This window comes from Saccostrea echinata, unplaced genomic scaffold (assembly GCF_033153115.1).
Source record: "Saccostrea echinata isolate AGI-Se365-2 ecotype Australia unplaced genomic scaffold, CSIRO_AGI_Sech_v1 ptg000003l, whole genome shotgun sequence".
Lineage (NCBI taxonomy): Eukaryota > Metazoa > Mollusca > Bivalvia > Ostreida > Ostreidae > Saccostrea > Saccostrea echinata.
This window is the reverse complement of record NW_026889752.1, coordinates 5,103,145-5,117,562: the sequence shown is the minus strand read 5'-3', so window position 1 is coordinate 5,117,562 and position 14,418 is coordinate 5,103,145. Positions and strand designations below refer to the sequence as shown.

The following is a 14,418-nucleotide window of genomic DNA, read 5'->3' as shown; positions in this document are numbered from 1 at the left end:
TGGAATTTTTCTCTTCAAACAAGGATAAATATGCCAAAAATGGTTTGAATTTTAGTCTTAAAAATCATGTATGCATAAAACATATGTTAAAATGAATATGTCTACGAATAAAAAATATGAGTCCCATGTTCCGTTAAACTGATACAGCATTGAATATGACTGTACATGAAAGCTGTGTCCGAGATGTTACTATTTTTTGTTTTTGCTACAAAAGAGTTATCAATCCCGATAAGAGATTATATAATCAGTCCGGAGTCATATTACATCACTTCTCATCGAAAATAACAGAAACTGTTTATAATTAAGGAATCACTGTCTAGTTAGCAGAATATGCCAGGGCATCAACGAGAGTTGGAAACGTGGGATAATTTGCATACTCTACTTTAGAACTAGACAGTGATTCCTTATATTTCCATTTCATTGTGAAATAAAATTGTAAATTTAGATTTTAAAAATGTAGACTAATGGGTGGGACTTCATTTGTCAAACCGGCGTACGCCGAATGCGCCGCTTGACCTTTGGTAACCCGGCTTGTTACTTCATTTGACCGGGGAAGGTTCGCCGGCGTACGCCGATCTCGCCGGTTAGAAATGACCGGTGTCGCATAATTTACGTTCCGGGTAACTTAGCGTTCCGGCCGGAACGCTAAATACCTATAATATTGGTTCCGGGCTATAATAAACGTTCCGGCCCGCGTAAGTTTGGTTCCGGCCATAATAAACGTTCCGGGCATCCAAGCACCCTTTTAAAAAGTTTATTTATAATTAATATTTACAAATAATTTGGATTTTTTCTTTCTCTTAACGGGTTATACGATGCAGCAGCATTTAAACGTATATCAATTTAGAAGAAGTCCCAATATACGGTCTTAATACATGTACCAATACTATAATCCATGGGATTATACGAAATTATTTGTTTCGCAGTACAGTTAAGGCTACACATGAAGATAATATGGTAATGAGGTCATAATGAGATTTGACGTCATGACAGTTGGTCCGCCTTGATAGATCCATATAAGGAAATAGAGCTCAAAAAAGCTATTTAATGATGATTGCGAGAATTTGTAATGAATGTCTGTATTTTCAGGTTTAAATAAATAAACATTAGTGATTTTCTCATATATAGTAACAACACGTCTTCGAAATAATTCTCTTTTTATTGTGTCGTTTGGCTGCATTCGGCTTCAGCCAAGCGCTTGCACTCGGTGACACGGAATGTTGTTTACATCTAAAAACGTGGCGACAGCAGCTGAGATATGCAGTGGATAATTGCAACAATCGGGCAATCTTTAAAGAGAATAGGGATAAAATAAGAGACCTGGGCCTTGTTTATCTTTTTGATGAGAAGATGATGACGTTATTTCGGGAAATCATGGAAAACTGAGACGATCCGCACTGCCTCACTTGGTCCCTTTCTGTTCATTAAGGTGTGTATGTGCATAGGTATTAACATGTAGACATACTATTCTTTACATCGATGTAAAATAACCGTGAACATGTACAATAAGATGTATTATTACAGTCCGTCACAAACTGCAATGCAGTGCTTTGTGTGTATGCCCCCCCCCACACACACACACACACATACACAAAAACACACACATTATGAAAGTTGCACACTTTTAAACATGCAATGATGTTGTCCTCTGGCATACATGTACAAACATGTAACATAATATAAGCACAGCACGTCATGATATCAAATAGTATAATTTAGATGCAGTCACACTTACAATGTACATGTATTTGTGATGTCAAACTGCACAGTGTACAATGCATGTGCACTGTACATACAAGAGTATTAGACCCTATAAATTTTAATTTATACCTCTGGCAATCAAAAATATGTGAATTTTAAGATTTCAGTTCTTACCAGTGCTTCATGTTTTAAATTCATCGTAGAACTTTAACTATCTGTATCACTAGGCTGTAAATTTGTAGAATTTCTACATTAATGAAGATAAAATGTTTGAATTTTCATTTGTCTGACTACATGTACATTAAGTCAGTCTTATATGTATATACATGTATTTATGTACTGTTTATATGTATAATTCTTTTCTCATTGTAGCTGTCACAGAACTGGTTAAAACTGGCATTTACATCAGCTAGAACTATCAAAATAGATGCATCATTTTCTCCACTGGGTATGATCACACTAAAGCATTTCACATTAATTTTATAGTATGCCAGTGTTAAATATTTTTTTAAATGTTGTATAGGTGAAAGAATTAAATGTTATCTCTAGTATATTGATTTTTATTTTTTTATGTAAATTAAGTATAGCTACCAATTCTACTTTTGCAAATGTTGTTTCCATTTATTTTATAAATTTCAGAAAATATAGTATAGCATGGTTTGTTTTGTACAATGCAATGTCATTTCATTCTACAATAGTTATCATTAAGTTATTCACTCATTACATATATATTGTGTTGTAGCTACTCCCAAACAATTCAATTGAACAATTCATTCAGGAAGCAAATGTTTCCACCAATAAAATAAAAAGGTATGCTCCATATAAGCTATAAACCATACATATTCCTAGCAAGATTATTTAAATGTTTTGATAATAAAAACAGTAGAATCATGTATATGCTTTCCATGTTACTCAAAGCGCATGCATTGTTTTGAGTATCACTTTCTTAAAACCCCAATGAACTTTCCATAATGGTATTTCATTTTGTTTTTAGAATTGATTTCATCCAGAAGAACTGGTTGAACTGTGGACTGTTTGAAATATTTTGCACCTGCTCAGAAATCCCTTCACAGCCTGCCTTTGAATTTGAAAAGCTGTTTTTAATTAAATAAATTTTCTAGATAAATAATACTTTGTTTTATTAATAGTACAATGGTTTGAAAATTTGAAGGCTGTTAAGATTTGAATATCTTTACTTGAATATATTCTGTCTGTGTTTTTGGGTACCAACAAGATCTAAATTTCAGCGTGTATATAAATTGTGTTCACTTGTTCTTTAACAGAGTATATGTTTCTTGATTACAAAGTTTTACTATGATTATCTTGCTTGGGCATGGATTGATAATAACTCAAAAAAATGAGACAAAAGCCCCCCCCCCCCCCCCCCCAATGTGATTTGTGCTACAATATGCAAATAAATAAAACCTCATGTAAACACTGTTTAATAATTTATTTTTTACATGCAAGTAAAGTATATGGTATCAAAGGAACGAGAGGCAAACTGGTGGTGGTGGGGGGGGGGGGGTAGATCTGTAGAAAGGAAAACAGGTAATTAAATACAGGAGTAAGCTCCCCAATCCCTTCCTCCTGTTCTTAAAACTTTTAACGTAGTCTAGAATTTCTAAACAGCTGAAGGTTTGATAACTAAAATAATCACATATGTAACCCCCCCCCAAAAAAAAAACATAAAAAAAACAACTAAGTTCTGTTGGAGATATTTTTTCTGTGTGTCTGCTGGAGGAGAATAAATATTTTATCATTGATAGCGGCTGTCTATTTTTTATTACAAGTGATTGAATCTTTCAATATTTTTAACTATGGGCATTGATAGATGTTGCAGCAAATTTTATGCCTATTGTTCACGAACGGAGGAAATGCGGTAGGTGTCAAATACGTCTTGTGTAGCGTATAAAAGAACGAAGATATACAAAACAAGGTAAAGTCAAGGATTTTTTTTTATGCATACCGATTTGATTTAATTAAATAAAGCCCAGCACAGTCCGTAGGTATTATTTGTTCAAAATTTGCGAGGTACACAAACTCTACTAAGTACCACAGAGTTATCTCCCATGCTGGGTCAGTGATGCGTTTGAAAACTATATTTAGAATGAATGTGTTAAGATTTCAATTTTTAATCAAAAAGTGCAAGGGCAAGGCGACAACCCAAGAGGTTGGTTTTTATTTTAAATTCTTTACTTTACTGTATAGTTTTTAAAAAGTGATGCTCATTTCTTTGTAATTCATTAGGCAATTTAAAATTTCCGATTAAATGTTGAAAAATACCCTATTTTTGAATACTGGTGTTTGTTTTCAATGAATAACTTAAATATCTCAAAAATCTGACTGAATGAGCATCAGTTTTACGATAGGGTAGATACTAAGGGACACAATGATACATTGTGCAGTTCAAATATTGTTTGCCTTGCCCTTGCACTTTTTGGTTAAATTTGACATTTCATATTTTGACCTAAAATCGGAGCTCACGTGACTGTAGAGGGTGACATGATGACAAAAAATATCGATGTTAAAAGCGATGGACAAACTCTTCATAAAACCATTAAGATATTTCAGATAGAGTTTCATGCTGAAAAATAAGACGGTTGAACTTAAAGTGTCTCGTTTTTGTTGCCTTTTTATAGAAAATGTTGCCTTAACTGTACTGCGTTCTTTGTATAAACAAAAGAACGCGAAGGTGTGAAACTTGTTTACATTGATATATCCCATCATGTTTTATGTTTCCCTTCTATCGATACAATATGCAGTCATGCGAATCGCTGTATGTCATTTCCGCAATTTTAAAGGAGTTTTAGGCAAGGGGCACCCTGATCAGCTGGTAATGCTGATAGATGAATTATATTTACGATTAAAAAAATTATTGGATAATATTTTAATATCTGTATATATATTTTTCAAACACCCATTGCGTTCTTGTAAAGCCTACTATATCATTAAATCACAATACATGAATGAACACAATAGATGTATGGGCGAAGGACTTGCAAAGGTGTGAATAGACATTAATTTCAGCGGAAAATTTATAAAGCATTTACTATGAAGAAAAACAATTTCCTGTAATAATTCAATAAAAATTTTTGTGGATTTTTTTCTCGGATAAAATTTATTTTTTAAACAATCAATGTAATGCCAGCAAAGGTTTCAACGACACAGCTAAAAACTATATTGAATAAAACTCAACTCATTTCTATTTATACAGGTAAGTGCAGGTATCAGCATTTGTAATAATTACTCTGAAGAGGAAATGTAATTACAGATACAGATTTGTATTTTACAATCCTGAGAAATGAATAGTATTGTTAAGTCTGCGCAAAATCCTACACCCTCCCCCCGCAGGGAGCAGAAAACTTAGCCCGAGTGGCTAACGGAAGAGGCATAGACATAATCATATTTTACATAACAATTTGTTGAATGTCCATTTGTATTTTAATTTCCGCTTAAATATCACATTTTTCGCTAAAATGTCCATTTTCCCCCGCTAAAATGTCGAACGCCGAGATTTATATACCTTGTATTCAGAACTGTTTTGTCACCTACCTCAATTTTCAAAAGGCATATCTGAGTGATATATATAAATAAACGAAGTTTCAAATCAATAATTATTTGGAAAGAAGAAGAGATTACTCTGTAATTCTTTTAAAACATGTTTTCCGCTATAGAATGCAGTGGGAAATGGAAAATATCCCCCTCCCCCTGTGAAACGAAAATGCGGCGTGTAGCTTTCGTCAGTTAAAAACTGCACAGCACCATTTCAAGTTAGTCGAATTAGGCTTTCATCTTATAATCTTGAAAATGAGACAGGACGACATAATAAAATGCTAACTAATTTTAACTAATTTACATGAAAGTATAATATCAGAAATTGTAACCCGGAACATAATTTATGGTTCCGGGCTACTTTATCTTCGTAATAATGTGGAAAAGAAACAGCCTAGTAACAAAAGATTTTTGAAAATACACAGCAATTGTAACCCGGAACGTTAATTATGACCGTAATTTTAGTTCCGGGCTACTTTTTCTTTGTAATAAAGTAAGAAAGAAACAGCCTTGTAACAGAAATATTTGAAAATACTCTCAAAAATTCTAACCCGGAACGTTAATTATGACCATAATTTTAGTTCCGGGCTACTCTATCTTTGTAATAAAGTGGAAAAGAAACAACCTAGTAACAATGATATTTGAAAATACTCTCAGGAATTCTAATCCGGAACGTTAATTATGACCATAATTTTAGTTCCGGGCTACTTTTTCTTTGTAATAAAGTGAAAAAGAAACAGCCTAGTAACAGAAATATTTGAAAATACTCTCAGCTATTCTAACCCGGAACGTTAAATATGATCATAATTTTGGTTCTGGGCTATTTTATCTTCGTAAGAAAGTAAAAAAGAAACAACCTAGTAACAAAAGATGTTTGAAAATACATAGCAATTGTAACCCGGAACGTTAATTATGACCAAATTTTAGTTCCGGGCTACTTTTTCTTTGTAATAAAGTGGAAAAGAAACAACCTAGTAACAATGATATTTGAAAATACTCTACGCAATTGTAACCCGGAACGTTATTTATGATCATAATTTTGGTTTGGGCTACTTTATCTTCGTAAGAAAGTAAAAAAGAAACAACCTAGTAACAAAAGATTGACGTTAATTAATTTTTATCCGTAATAAATTAATTTTTCTTCGTGAAAAAGTGGAAAAGAAACAACCTAGTACATGTAACAAATATGTTTGAAAATACTCTACGCAATTGTAACCCGGAACGTTAATTCTGACAATAATTATGGTTCTTGACTACTTTATCTTTGTTATGAAGTGGAACAGAAACAAGGTAGATACAAAAAAGTCGGGAAAAACTTTACTATTATCTTTTTATAAGGTGGAATAAAATGAACAGGAAACAAAAATGTTTGATATTACTCTCAGAAATTGTAACCTGGAATAATAATTATTTTTAATTTGCAAATGATAAAAAAAAAATAATTAACAATCTTACATTTTTGCAGATGCTATAATTTAAACTCCTCCATTTGGGGGGGGGGGGGGGGGGGGACTTGGTTGTTGTGGAAGTCTCGCACCTTATTAATTAAGGTATCATACCGGTAACTGACCAATGAAAATGAACTTAGAACTCAATTGTAGTTCCATACATATAAAATTATTATTTTTTCCTTTTGAATTTTTTTTTTTATTTCCTTCCAGTCTATTTTTAAGTCTCAGAGATTTGGCCTCATTTAATCTCTGAGACTTAAAGAGAGACATCAAAGGGAATATAGTGAAATAGAGAAGGAAGTGAAAAAGGCTCTACGTGCAGACAAGAGAGCACACATAGATGACCTAGCAACAAAAGCAGAAGAGGCAGCCAACAGAGGAGAGCAAGGAAATCTTTACAAAATAACCAAGGCACTGAGTGGCAGGAATAGACCATCTCCCAATCTACCTGTCAAGGACAAAACAGGAAAGTTGCTGTCATCAAAACAAGAGATGGAGGAACGATGGACAGAGCATTTTAAGGAAATCTTAAACAGACCACCTCCAACTCATGAACCTGACATCAGTTATCCAGCAAATGACCTAAACATAAGCATTGAACCACCACAAATTCCAGAAATTGTCTCTGCAATACAAAGTCTAAAAAATGGAAAAGCCCCTGGATATGACAACTTAAATGCAGAATTGTTCAAAACAGATCCACTTCTTACAGCCACAATTTTACAGCCAATTTTCCATGACATCTGGGAAAGAAACACCATACCAGATGAGTGGAACCATAGAGTCATCATTAAAATACCAAAGAAAGGCAACCTAAACGACTGCAACAATTGGCGAGGAATAACACTGCTTTCCATCCCAAGTAAGATCATGGCTAAAATCATCATCAGAAGGATATCCATAGCTGTAGATGTCAAATTGCGTAAAGAACAAGCAGGATTTAGGCCAGGGCGAGGATGTATTGATCAAATATTTACACTAAGAAACATCATTGAACAGTGTACAGAATGGCAACGACAGTTATATATTAATTTTATTGATTTCGAAAAAGCCTTCGACAGCATTCATAGAGACAGTCTCTGGAAAATTGTGCGGTCATATGGCATCCCACAACATCTAATAGATATCATCAAGAGTTTTTATGTCAACTTCAGATGCAGAGTTGGAAACACCAGCATCGAGTTTGACGTTAAAACAGGAGTCCGTCAAGGCTGTGTAATGTCATCAACACTATTCATCATAGCCATTGACTGGGTCATGAAGAATACAACATCTGACATTCAGAGAGGCATCAGATGGGGTACATTTACAACACTAGAAGACCTGGACTTTGCTGATGATATAGCCTTATTCTCCCACTCCCACCAGCACATTCAAGACAAAACCAGCAGGCTACACAAATATGCAGGAAGCATTGGACTGAAGATAAACACCAAAAAACAGAGGTCATGACCCTAAATGTAAACAACCCACAAGCGGTCAAAGTGGAAAATCACATCCTTCCATGCACCAACACCTTTACATACTTGGGTAGCAAAGTAACAACAGATGGTGGAGCAGAGACCGACATCAAAGAGAGGCTATCCAAGGCAAGAGCAGCTTTTAACAACCTACATACTGTTTGGAGATCAAGTCAGTACACAACAAGAACAAAGCTGAAACTATACAAAAGCTGCATTCTACCTATCCTTTTGTATGGATCAGAGTGTTGGAGAATGACAGAGAGTGACCTGAACAAGCTGTCAACATTTCATACAAAGTCCCTGAGAAGGATCTTAAGAATATTTTGGCCCAATACCATCTCAAATCAAGACCTTCTCAACAGGTGCCAACAAGAGGACATGGCCACAATCATCATCAGAAGACGCTGGAACTGGCTTGGCCATGTACTTAGAAGGGACTCAGACAGCATCATAAAGACAGCTCTCTTCTGGACACCAGAGGGAAAACGGAAGAGAGGAAGGCCCAAAGTCACTTGGCGGCGGACAGTGGAAGCCGAACTTAAAGTACAAAAGAGAAGCTGGGGCACACTCCAAAAGCTAGCCAGTGATAGACAAGGATGGAGAACCCTCGTTACTGCCCTATACGCCAAAGGCGTCACGGGCAGTAAGTAAGTAAGTAAGTCTATTTTTACAATTTTGGTACCTGTGTCTAGTGCATTTTATATATTTTGTAAATAAATAAAGGTTTTTGACAAGAACTATTTTTCTCAGGGCATAGGAGGCTACTTCCTGGGGGTAGAAGTTTATTTTTCTTTGACTAAGAAAACGGAAAACTTAGGATCCACCCCCTCAAATCTGCTGCCGTTAATTGTCTCGCCAGCGTTAGGGAAATATGGGTGATTTGCATCAATTACACTTTTATCGACTCCATCGCTGTGGAAAAATGAACGGATTTCTTGGCATGTCCCAAATATATTAAGGGGTGGGTGGGTAGGACATGCATGGAAGTTACAGAAAAGTGCATTTCAAGGCCTTTAAAACATTAAAAAAAAATATCATTTAAAATTTCCTAAAACATTTATCTTATTAAAATATTAATTTGAGCTAATTCAGTTTACCTCACTGCTATTTTCACAATCAACATGGCTGGTCTTTACTTTTCATATTTCAACCTTGTTTTTTTTCTTCCTACGGTCTTTAATAAACAACAACAACATAATTTTCATTAATTACTTGTGTTTGTTTATTCTAAGGGAATAAACCATATCGTTATGTTTTCATGTTTGTTTCATTGCAGAATAAACCACATATTCATGAAGTATCCATTGTTAAGGTGGTATGGGATACCAAACGAAACTTCTCCTACATATTTATGTACCCAAATTAGAAGGATTTGAAATACCCCCACCTTTCAGTATATTAAAGTGTAATTTTAATATTTTTTTTATTATTTTAATGAGAAATACAAAAACGATTTTTTTTCTTGCATAATTCTTTTTTCATAAGCTTAATATTATAGGCAGGCGTTTGCTAATATAAAGTGTTTATAAAAACAAAAATGACAAGAAATATGTCTTAGTAATTTTTTAATTTTCAACAAAAAATAAGCGTAAAAAACTGGGAAAACTTTATTTCTTGAAAACAGACGGATAACATTTCATGAAAGTCTACAATAAGAATGTATCTTAATATGTTAGCAAAGTGAAATAAACAAATTGAAAAAATATATATTAATGGAAAATATAAAATGCATTTAAAATTTTTTGAATTAAAAGATCCGAGCGGAAGAGTTATCCTTCTTTATTTTCCAAGGGTTGAAAAAGCCTGGGTGCTATTTTAGAAATGATGAGCATTTTTTCCCAACCATAAAAAAATCGCACTTTGTAGTTTTCAACTTTGAGCGGTTTTGAAAACAATGCATGGACAATCGCTTTCCAGGACGTGTCTTGTTCAGAGCAATTGCATTCCTCTGAACGTTTTGGGACTATATACAACAGCTAGCTGATTTGTGACCAAACAGTTACTTCTTGAATTAAATAACAAAAAAGTCCAGCTCTGGTTAACGTGATAATTGATTGGTGATAATTCAGCACAATGTGAAGTAATCGCACTTATCCATGCCTCACCGCACACAAGGTGCTGTACAGTTACTCAAACAATTGAAATACAGCTTTTGCTTAAAAGTGTTCAAAAGCAGCAATGTTGAAACTACCTTTTACAGGGGTTTGCTTTTTTAAATGTCCGTTGTACAATTATAAGTAAATTTATATACTTGCGATTTTTTTTGTCTGTTTTTACTTAAAATGCCGACTTGTGAGAACTTGCATTGAAATAGACTTCAGAGTGTTCTTTTCAACGGTGTATCTACAAATTTTGACCCGATAATAAGCACTCATGCAAAATCAAAACAATACTTCAAACGGAAATACGTCATAACGTGGAGGTATCCCATACTACCTTAATTTATCACAAAAAAACTATATAACTGTCTTCATCAGTGAATTATATATTTTATGTTTGTTTATTTCTAATGGGATATAAAAGATATTTTCATGCCATTTTAGTGATAACATCTATGAGGAATGGATCGAAGCCATGTATTCGAGGCTCGACATTGTGGAATTTGCAATACGTGTAATATCATTTAAACAGAGAATGCATCTCTGTAAATACATATACCTTTTTGTATTTAATTCTTTACTTTATCAGATTATAAAATTAAAATTTACTGATCAAATTTATCTTTGACATTGTGCTTCTTTTTAGGCCTGTGTAATCTCAGTCTAGTTTATCTTCTATCCTCTTTACCCTGTAAATACCTGGTCTGCGTGCATTCAAGCGAGAAATTCACACCTGACATGCACTAAATAAACAAAGGGACTTAATTTGTATGCATTAGATAAACAAAGCCTTTCATGCGACCAAATTTTATTCGGTGTACATGTATCAGAAAGCGTATTTCACCATCTTTACTTAGGCTATTTATTTATTTATTTTTAAAAATGGTTGTACAAAAAGGGCATGACGCCTTATAAAAAGAACATTGCGCCACATGAAAATGACATGCCGCTGCGCCATGCTTAATCCTCAAGGGAAAAAAACCTACTTCTAAGGTTCAGTATAGAATGAAAACTGGACGATAATAATTCAGAGATACCGCGATTCGAAGATTGCAGCCATGGCCGGAACCAAACTTACAGTAAAATCCGGAACAAATATTATGATTTTAAGGTTCCGGCCGGAACGCGAAGTATCCGGAACGTAAATTATGCGACACCGGCAACGGATTCGCCGGTCTTAGAAATACATGTATGGCGGGAAAATTAAACAACTGTTAAAATGCAGATACTTTTTACCAATTCGGCATGTTCTTTAATTGTTTGTATTTCTTGAACAAATTTCCATTCATATATTTAAAATATGTTGTTATTTTCGAATTTAAAAGGACAAGGTTCACTTGATATAATATTTGGCCCTGTGAATTTCAAAATTAAAGTTTACACTGAATCAAAACTTTACATTGAAAATAAAGGATGGATATATGCTTGTTAAAAAAATAAACCCAAACTTTGAGAATGTGTCCCCTGTATACTGTTTATTCGTGGTCAAATCATGCACGGAATGCGTATTTCCGGAAAAATCGTTAAAAATCAGACTTAAAAGCATTTTTCGATAGGTCCGCATTATATCACCACTTTGAAATTTTCACAAATGAAACATCGATTTGAACGCATTTTATATGCAAAAAATTAGGATGGTGATATTGTGCGGACCGTGTTAATTTTTTAAAGATGTGTTCATTTTACAGCATGCAATACACATGCATTCGATGGTGTTTTGCTAGATCTAAATAATATTGAGAATATACCTCGCCACGTATCGCTAAACATTCTTTATTATAAAGGATGAAATAATTATATCAATGTTATGAAGGATGAAATCATTATATCAATGTTATGAAGACCTGGTCTGTATAAATTCTTTACACGTTGTTCGAATTCAGATACATTGGGTCTATTTTAGTATAGCATCTCACTTCCGCGCTCCCAAACTTAGCGACAGTGGCCCGAGTTAGACTATATCTGGACGTAAGTGGTAGAAAAAAGTAGCAGTTCAGAAAAAAAATGCAGTATTTACACTTGTATAAATATTATTTTACATCTAGTTTATTTATTACCCAGTGCCTGTGTCCATATTCATGTCAAGCTGAACATAATAAAACGATATACGTCATTTTTGAAAATTGACGTCACAATGGTTTCGCCGATCTATTTGGCCTGTTGGGAAAATGGACCATTTACATGTACAAGGATATTTTTTTTTTGAGCGATTAAAGTGAAAAATAGAGGCTAAGTTTCCAAGATAGAAGACAATTGGCAAAATATCATAGATTTAACAAAAGCGCCTCTCAGTATAAAATATGTGCAATGTAGATCAGTTCCGAACATAATCTAGATTGTCATAAATGTTTTATCAATGACTTCGGTTACCATTTTTGAAGAGTTCCAAAAAAAAAAAAAAAAAAAAAAAAAAAAAAAAAGCCATATACATCACATAAATGTATTTTGGTCACATCATTTCTCGAGATGGTCAAAAAAGGGTAATATATAGCATTTTATGTACTTAATAGCAATTAAATAAAGGTTTGATGTAATATTTACATTATGTAAAAAAAGAAAGAGAAGAAAACAATAAACTTGGGGGGGGGGGTATAAATTACTACTTGAGTGATGATATCGGATGAGGGGGGGGGGGGGGTGTCGTGTCCAATTGCTCCTCTTAATTTATATTCTTAATATTACTGTAACGACTGTAGATCGACAGACCTATATGAATTGTATATATAAACATAATATAAAAGGATAGAAGGAACGAATGGCACAGGATAAAAAAAGTGTTTCGCAGCTATGTTAAGGCTGTCCGAAGGCTTAATATGCATTAGATATATACAATTTTATTTTGAGCTATGTATTGATTTCAATTTGTAATCTATGTATACGTACACAATTAAGTTGTAAAGAGGGTTGAATAAAGTATTACAAAATGCATTTCTGTGATGTCACATGACTGTGTTGATCACGTGACGAACACTTATAAATTTTCTTAAATGTTGCACAAAAATCGCATCAGCACAAGTGAAAAACAACATTATTGTGAACGACTTGTTACATAAATCAATTAAACGCATTCTTGGGTATGTATAAAGTGCTGGGGGCAAGTCTGAATTTTATTTCTTAAGAAAATATTTCACGAGAAATTCAACTTACCCACATACAAGGGGTCATTTTCCACTCTTCATCACAATTTATGCAAAATGGAATAAATTACATACAATCCCCCAGCAAAATTCAGTTAGAGGACATATTTCTCTAGTAGATTCACACAGAATATCTTCAATTAATCCTTATTATTCACTTGTGCCAATCTAATATATACACGATTTATAAATTCTCACTCTGTCTACAGACGCGTAAGGGGGAGTGTTTCACATTCTTTTTGTAATTGTTTGAATACGTACATGTTAGACAAGAAAAAGGAATAACGATATTATACTGCAAATATTCACCATCATAACAGCCTTAAAACAACAACCAAGACAAATGAATTAAACATCAACGTAAAAAAAATCCTACATGTTATGTGAAAGGAATGTAAAAGTTATGACACTTTCCCCGTCTTGTCTGCTCAAGTATGCAGTGAGTTGACGTCATATGCCATTATGACGTCATATTTAGAAATTTCAGAGAAGTTACTGCGGCTGGTACAATGTGACATTCTTCGGACAGCCTTATCCTAGCCGCGTTCCCTTTCATTGTCAAGAATCACATCGTTTGCTTGTTATCCTTCAGCTGGGGCCCGTTTTACAAAAGAACTTAAAACTTAGACCAAAATTTAATTCTGCTAATAACTTTCTAATTTACGTTGAATAGAAAATGGTTTTAATCTTTATAATAAATATGTAGAAAGATACTTTTACGCTAGCAATTGTAATCAGAATCAAAAATTTTGCAAAATTTTATAATCAACTAAAGTTTTTGGTCTTAGTCGTAAGTTCTTTTGTAAAACGGGCCCCTGTATTAATGTCCGAAAATGTATTGCCTAAGGAATGATAAATATATATCCACTGATATCTGTGCATAAGTGAAATATTCTCGAACGGGGCTCGTACAATTGTAATGTAGTGATCGTAGAAAATATAGCTGATCATTATTTTTGTTAATTCAACTGGAGGGAAAAATCAAAATAAAATATAAACAGGGTGTCATAGAACA

At 33.8% G+C, this 14,418-nt stretch overlaps 1 long non-coding RNA gene across 1 annotated transcript; it reads left to right on the top strand.

Annotated features, from left to right (window-relative positions):
- Positions 1–1,152: 1,152 nt before the first annotated feature.
- On the top strand, positions 1,153–2,830 carry LOC133178787 (uncharacterized). The gene is made up of 4 exons (XR_009720030.1): positions 1,153–1,429; positions 2,074–2,149; positions 2,444–2,511; positions 2,696–2,830. It is a non-coding gene; the product is annotated as an uncharacterized LOC133178787 (long non-coding RNA).
- Positions 2,831–14,418: the final 11,588 nt, after the last annotated feature.